Source organism: Canis lupus, chromosome 36, assembly GCF_048164855.1.
Source record: "Canis lupus baileyi chromosome 36, mCanLup2.hap1, whole genome shotgun sequence".
In the NCBI taxonomy this organism is placed as follows: Eukaryota; Metazoa; Chordata; class Mammalia; order Carnivora; family Canidae; genus Canis; species Canis lupus.
Window position 1 is genome coordinate 13294751 of NC_132873.1, and position 8615 is coordinate 13303365.

The following is an 8615-nucleotide window of genomic DNA, read 5'->3' on the forward strand; positions in this document are numbered from 1 at the left end:
GTGGCTTCACCAAAGGATTTCAGGCCAGCCCAGCCCTCTCATTCCTGTCAAGCGTCTGATAGCAATGTTTCCGGAGTACAAAACCCTTTTTCTGCTACGGATTTAAGACGAAAAGAAGATGCACATCATCGTCTGGTAGATGTCAATATCTTAAAGCCTATTTTTGTTTGTGTCCAGTTTTATAAACAATCGTGTTTTCTGTTTAAAGAGTATGAAAGCTCCACGGTGCTGGAGGCCATGCTTGCTGAGTCACTGAGTATGCATTTTCATTTTACATTGGTACGACTTGAAATAGTTTTAATTCTCAGACTTGATTATTATGCACAGTCATGATGATGATGATGTGTAAATTTCCACTTTGTATTAGGCTATAATGAAGGAAGTTTTATTTTATTAAGGTGGAAATGCTGAACAGCCCCCTTAGAAAACTATCCTGCAATTTCATTTTCTCCCTGATGTGTAAAAAAAAAATCTATATATTTTTTAAAATCTTCTTTTATACTGTTATCACCTGCTAAAGGAATGAGGAGATTCGTTTAAACCATTTCTGCACAGGGGCTGCATTGTAAAAAATAAATTTATTTTAGAAAGCATATCTTTTTAAAACGTGGAAATGCAGTATCTGTACTTAAGTGTTCTGTTGACATTTTCTTGCTAATGGAAGGTTTGTTTGTGTGTGCCTGGCTGAAATTTCAGAAATACCTTAATTAGCGTGCCTTGCAGTAGGTAGCAATGAGCACTGGTGTGAGAAGAGACACGGCTTGCCTTGCCGGGCTCCAGGCTCCTTAGGAGACAGCCGGGGAGAAATAGTCTGGCTGCAGCACTCATCCCTGCTACTATGCTGCTCTTACCCCTCACTCCTCTTTCCTTCATGTGTGTGTGTGTGTGTGTGCGTGTGCCCTCTCCCAGAGTGGCAGGTTCCGTCTGTGTGTGTGACTTAGTCATGTGGCAGCAACACAAACCCCAGGCCCTGACCTGCCTGCAGCAGACAGAGCTTCCTCTGTTCCATAGTGAATATAACAATTATTCCTTGCACTCCAAACTGCATCTGCGAGTCTGCTTCCAGAGAACCCAATGGTGTGACTTTGGGCTGCACTTCCTCTCCAGCCCAGGGAGGTTTTGATCTACAGAAACATTTGCAACTTGATTTAAAATACTGGCAAACTTAAAAAAAAAAAAAAACACACAGAAAATTCTGACAGCTCACAGTTTTCTCTTTTTAAAAGGCAAGCACTACTGATTGATGGAATAGTCTTCCTATCAATGGATAGGTTCCTATCAATGGAACCAACTCATGCAAGGCTTCCCAAGTTCATTTACTCTATTCTTCAAGACATATCAAGAATCATCTCTTCTCCTGTTTCCTGATCCAGAGTGTAGTGCACTGGGCTCAATATCCCTTTATCTGATAAATAAATCACACATTCATCAACCTTAGTGCTAACTAGATCCTAGAAGAGGTTAATAGGTTTCCTGAAACTGATAGTTCTCAATCCTGCTGATTAGAATCTTACCTGAGAAACCTAAAAAACAAAACAACAAACAAACAAACAAACAAAAATAAACACTAAGATCTAGCTTCCATCTCTGATCAATTAAATCAGAATCTTTGGGAAAGATTCTGAATATTTTGTGAAACTTTGGAGATGACTCTAGTGCATAAACTAGATTAAGTACTCTCATGCTCTAATTCAACTAAAGTAAAAATAGGTGTACACTCGAAAAAGCAGGTAAGTAGCTCAGTCCAGTGGGGACAGTTGAATACATTAAAGGCTCAAGATGACAACAATCTAGCTTTTGTTATTAGAGTATAGAAAAGACGACTTCACAAAAGATTGAAAAACAGAAGTAAACAACTCCAACTGTCATATAAATAGGATTAATCACTTTTATTGCCAGGAAAAGCAGAAACAAATGCCATAAAAGGAAATACAATCTCCTACTTTCAATCTTCAAGCCTTTGACCAACATTTGATCATGGAGTAGTCCTCATCCAAAATAAATTTCATGGTTAGTAGTAATTAATACTCTTTACCTCTCATGAGAAATAATTCAAAACAGTTTGCCTACTTTAATTATAGTTTGAAAATATGCTCAATATTACATCAATGTGTAGCTTCTAATGTTCTCATTATTTTCACAATCATGTGTATGATATTTCTTATATTTCTCCCCCCAAACCCATAGATCTACATAGGTCTTTACATACTATAGGAAAGAAATAAAATATACAGGGGGGCAGCCTGGGTGCCTCAGCAGTTTAGCACCACCTTCAGCCCAGGGCCTGATCCTGGAGACCCAGGATCAAGTCCCACCTCAGGCTCCCTGCATGGAGCCTACTTCTTCCTCTGCCTGTGTCTCTGTCTCTCTCTCTGTGTGTCTCTCATGAATACATAAATAAATAAATCTTTAAAAAAATGCTGCATGGATCAGTATGCCTTATTTTGGGCTTATTTGGTTGGAAGAAATAGGCCTATTCTTAAACAAGAGAGGGTATTAGAAAAAAGGAGATCTCACAGACACACAAGTTGTGTTTAAGTCTCACTGATATGGAAGTAGGGTGGGCAAGGGTGTGAAGAAGATCCACAGCGATCAGGCGAGAGCTCCTGAGTTAGTGTCTCTGCTACGCTCCGTGGGTCTATTCCTCTCCATCACTTGGCTTAGGGTTTAGCTGCCTTTGAGTCATAGTGTTCTCAGTGGTTCAGTGAACAGTTAAGAGTCAGGAGGAGGAAAGACATGTTCTAACCACGACTATGACAGCAGGGACTCTGCCCTGGGGGGGGCGGGGGGGCACAGACTCACTTTGAATCTGAGAGTGAGGCAGTGAGTAACAGCCCCAGGATAAGGGAAAAGGCAGCTTGTCTAGTCTTTTCAAATAAAAGAGGATCCATCTGGGGGGGTTGAGGAGGGGGGGTGGGAGGAAAGCCTGGCCTTGCAGTTAGAAGCCTTGCCTCTGTTCAACTTCTAACTCTTTCATTAACGTGCTGTATTCTGTATAATATTGGAAACTCACTTCATATCAGTTTTCTCCCTATAAAAGGTAGCAAGGATGTATACCCCCATAGGATTATTTTAAGGATTAAATAAGAGGTTGAAAATACTCAGTGAATCTAAACACACCAGCCAAATGCAAAGGAATGTTTATTTCAGTGAACTGGAATGTCAGGTTAGTTATTGTATGGAGGCAATGCAAGGTGACTGCTTATAAATAAATATTAGCTTGGCTGTCCATTAACTCATATCTCCAATATATTAACACGACATCTCATGTGAGAATTTTCCAAAACAACTGAAGAGTATGGGTCAATACTTAACTGCTTTCAGATGAAGGAAGGGCATCATCTGGATGATTCCAACTTTATAATAAGTAAGGAAAAGTGGAGGTTCAGGGAGGATAAATTGGTTAAGTCCACATCAGTAGTAAATTCTAGAGCAGGATTTGAAGTCATCTTGTATTGTGAAAAGGATACAACTCTTTACTTCAGACTCTCGTGCCTTTGTGAGGTGAAAATTAGGAAGCATGAACTGCATAAAAACACATTATAGCTATCCAAACTGGGATGGGCAAACCACAGCCTAGTAGCCAAACTGGCTACTTTGTGTAGGCTAATAATATTTTTTATATTTTAAGGTAAAAAAAAATTAAAAAGGAGACATGAAAATTATATGAGATTCAAATTTCAGTGTCCACAAATAAAGTTTTATTGGAACGTAGCCACACTCATTTGTTTACTTCTTGTTGGGAGTTGCTTTCACATTCTAAGTGGAGTCCAGTAGACAGGGAAGGTATGGTTTGTGAAACCTAAAATAGTTGCACTAAATCTGAAATTGTTAGGGAACAAGTTTACAAACCCCCAATCTAAATTGATTTCTTTTAATGTGTTTTCTTGAAATTAATTGATCAAATACTATTTTCTTATTATCAAAGAATTTAAATTTGAAAACTAAATGTATGTATAACTCCTGGGAAAAGATTAAATAAAAACTGAAGTGGTAAAATATTCCTCTGCCGTGGAAATAAAAAGTAGCACAGAGTTTCTGGAGACAGTGTGACTACATGTGTAAAAAGCCCCTATGAAGCTAGATACACCCTTTGACTCAATTCCACTGATAGAAATTTTGTGAAGAAAATCATTAGAAATCTGTGTAAAGATGTGCACATGCAGAAACATACATAATAGTAAGAATCTGCAAATAGACCAAGTGTCCAGTTACTTTAGTAAGGTATAGTACATCCTCCAAATGGAATGCAATAAGTCATTTAAAAAAATAAGGTACACAGAGATGCCTGGGTGGCTCAGTGGTTGAGTGTCTGTCCCCACTCAGAGTGTGGCCCTGGGGTCCTCGGAACGAGTCCCATATTGGGCTCCCTGCATGGAGTCTGCTTCTCCTGTCTCTGCCTCTCTCTATGCTTCTGTATCTTTCATAAATAAGTGAATAAAATCTTTTAAAAAAGTAATGTGTACATATATTTATTGAATGGAAAGATATTCATAATACATAGGGAGAATAGCACGGCATACAAAAACATGTACAGTATGTTCTTTTGGTAAAATTATGCTGTGATAGTTCATTAAACATAAATTTTAAAGATAAGAAAAATGGAGCAAAAAATTCAGCATTTATGGCATATCAAGTACTCTACCAGACAACCCTACACATTATTTCATTTAAAATTACCAACAACTTGGGGCACCTGGGTGTCTCAGTCAGTTGGGCATCTGCCTTCAGCTTGGGTCATAATCTTGGGGTCCCGGGATCAAGCAGGGAGCCTGCTTCTCCTTCTACTACTCCTCCAGCTTGTGTGCTCTCTCTCTCTCTCTCTCTCTCTCTCTTTCGGAGCCTGCTTCCCCCTACACTTCCCCAACAACCGTAGAGCTATTCACGATTTTTTAATTCAATCATATATTTTTTTAATGTACCCACAAATATCTCTATTTTTACAAGTATGGAAACTGAAGCACAGAAAAATTAAGTGCCCAAAGTTACATACCCAGGAAGCACAAAGGCCCGGATTAGAAAGCCCGTGCTTTTTATATTCTATGACACAATTTCCTTTCAGCTTTGGGCTGAAGGCTTTATTTTAATAAAAAGCCAACTGTAAGCTTTAGTATGTTCTTTTAATACAAACAACTGATGCCCATCCTGGGATGCAGCATAGTTTAGTGGGAAAACTCTAGGTTTTCCAATCAGAGAGATCCATGTACTCCACTGCTCAATCATTTACTGACCGTGTGAGACAAGTTATTTAGCCCCGTGAGTCTCTATTTTCCTTAAAATAGACATAATGATATTTATCTAAGAGTTATTATGAAGATTAAAAGAAGCAATGTATCAAAGCACATGAGACATACTGGAAAAGCAATCAACTTTGATTTTCTTAAATACATAATAAGAAATGAGAACCAGAAGTGGTTCTGCCTATGGATGGCTGAAAATACTAAGCAAGGACTATGTAATTTAGTTCTGCTTCTTAAGACTGGTTGTCAACAGCTGGTAACTACTGATTCTTTATAGAGAATCACTAGTTGGTCTTTTGCAAGGAAACACCCCTAAAGAAAAAGGCGGACTTCTCACACACATAGCAACCGTGCTCTGAGCCCTTGCTCTAAAATGTATATGGTCCCTCCATTTACAAACAAGCACCCTTCATATCTGGAGGTATGACCCAGCCTGCCTAATGATATTTGTCTGAAGCACATATGTTAGTTAGCAAGAAGAAGATTCAATCCTTCAAAAAAGAATGATGCGGGAAATTTCCTCTCCCATAGTGTTAGCACTACAGCCTAGCAAGTTAAAAAAAAAATCCACCAATAGAGGACTGGTTGCTATGGGTTCCTCTTGTAAGTGTCATGCCTGGGGTACCAGAAATAGCTGAGCCAGCCATTGGTTCAAGTGCAAGAAAACAGACATGGTCAAGTGTCTTGCACAGATTGAAACACTTTAGAGACAACAAAGGTATTTCATCTTCTTCCATGAGTTGTGCTGTGCCACACTTGCTAATTTTAATCTCCATTTTTCTATGTTGTTGTTGTTTTCTTCCCCTGAAACAAACCTAACGGACTTCTTCCAGTGTTTATATCTTTCACGGATATCACAGCTAAGATCGTTCTCTCAAATGTATGAAATTGATTCTATGAAACGTTAATGTCTTTAGAGAAGATTGGTGAGAAATTTTGCTCTATAAAGGGAATGACATTAGATGCAGATTTGAGGTTCAGAAAGAAGTATTCTACTGGTCCTCCTATATTTAATACATGTTCTAAAAAGGAGCCATGAAGTCATCTACTTACACTTTAATATTTAACATGATTTCATTTTTTTTTATTGGTGAAAAAATGATTTTGTAAAAAGCATAGGTAAATGCCCCCATTTCCTCATGGGGATTTTTCTTGCTTTGCAATGAGTTGTGTTGCTGTGAATATGCTTCTCTAATCAAGCACCATTGTTCCTCTGGCATCAGGAATGAACTCGCAGACAATTGAGCTGGGGAGAACTACAAGCCTACTGCCAAAGTTAGCCTGCAAACTTAGTTCCCCTTTCATTCTGGAGTCGTCAGAAACACTTCCCAATTACCAAGAAATTGAAAACTGAAAACTAACTTAATTTTAGAAGAGGCACATCATAAAATGTAGAATATTAAGTGTGCTCACATGCATGTGTGCATAAAAACTGGAATCAGACCAAAATAGAATTCAAAGGCAAACTATGTACGAGTGATTGCATGACTGTATAATGCATTCAGGTCTATCTAGGGAAGAAATCACAATGAATTAGGGAACCAGAAAAAATCTACTGTGGTTTTCCAGACTGGCCCTGAAGGCAGAGGGTTTTAGACTCATCAGTCATCATCCACTACTCTCATGATGTGTAAATGAGAAGACTCGGTAATTTTCATCCAAGAATCACAAATTACTCTGCAAATCTAATTGGCTAAAACACAAGGACATCAGTTAACAACTATTATCTTCAGTCTCATGGCTAGAAGGGTTGGTTAAAAGATTTAGCAAAGACCAACAAATGAATCAGGAAGGAAACAGATATTAATCATTCTTTTAACCCTTGGTACTCTTTGAGTTGCTTCATACACTTAACCAAAGCCTGCTTACTCTTGAAAAATTCATGCTTTTTATTCTACAAATAAATCTACCTCTATTCAGTTAGAAGACAGTGTCAGATCTAGCAGCTAATGTGCCAGCAAAATAGCAAATGCAGGTGCTTGTGAAATAATGGAAATAGAAAGTGGCTTTCAAACACAGTCATCGATTCAGCGCAAGAGCAATGCCGTTTCACCACTGACAATGTTGACAAACTCTGAATGCCCTGGATGAAAGGCATTTCAAGAGGAAAACATTTATATTTGAAATTCTGCAAGCTCTGAGTGGGGGAATCCATTTCAGGTTGCCCTTTTGGAGCTTGAGAAGGTTTTGTTTTTTTTGTTTTTGTTTTTTGGTGGGTTTGTTTTGCTTTTTTGTTTGTTCTTTTTGTTTTGTTTTGTTTTTTTGCCAATGGCTCCATTATGTAATTTGTCCCAGGTCATATAGAAGTGAAATGAAGTACAGCCTAAGAAGTATGTTCTAGCTCCAGCATCCACCATTGTTCTGCAAAGTCACCGAACAATCTATTTTAAAATTCAACGGCTTCTCATTTCTCACACTTGGCAGATTCTGCAAATTTTAACACTGTGCAACATCCACTCCTGTGGCTTCTGTGACATTTTGTCTCAGTACCTACCATCCCTCAAATGGCTCATCTGCAGTTTTTGGGATCACTTGTTTTCTCTGCTTGCCCCTGAAATATAGGAATTACACAAGTGTAATTTTGGACTTTTGAAACTCTTCTCCCTTTTGTGAGCCCAGTCTGGGTGGGCTCATCCATTCTCTAGGACTAATGTCTTCATCTGCACGTTAGGAATTTTTCAAAGCTGTATTTCAGATCATGCACTTTGGCAAATGAGGAAAAGAGGAAAAATAAGTCTATTATTATTATAACATGGCAAAATTAATAACATTGTCCTCGCCCTTGCCGGCTTGATTTTAAGAATGTTATTCTAGGGATGCCTGGGTGGCTCAATTAGGTGTCTGCCTTCAGCTCAGGTCATGATCTTGGGGTCCTGGGATTGAGCCCCACTTGGCCACCTGCTCAGTGGGTAGCCTGCTTCTCCCTCTGCCTCTGCCTGCAGCTCCCCCTGCTTGTCCTCTTCCTATCTGTCAAGTAAGTAAATAAAGTTTTAAAAAATGTTATTCCTAGACGACTTGATGTTTTATCTCTAAACAAAATAAATGAAGCCAAGATGTCTAATGGGTAACATCAAAAACATAAAAATTAGGGGAAAAAAGGACCCTTTCTTGACTTAAGATGAAACAGTCATAGGGGTAATAAATCATTTAAGAATCAGCACTGATAGGAAGGGTAGATTATAAGATAGCTGCCATGGCCTGCATTCTATAGACTCAGATGAAGTTTTGACACTTAGCTCTTCTAACTTTCCCTAAAACACCCAACATCTGCAGAGATCTGGAATAGGCAAGTATGGGCCTGGGATGGTCACTAACACGACATGCATCACTGACTAGATCAACTCTAAGGGGCAATGCCTGAAATCAGAGAGCCCC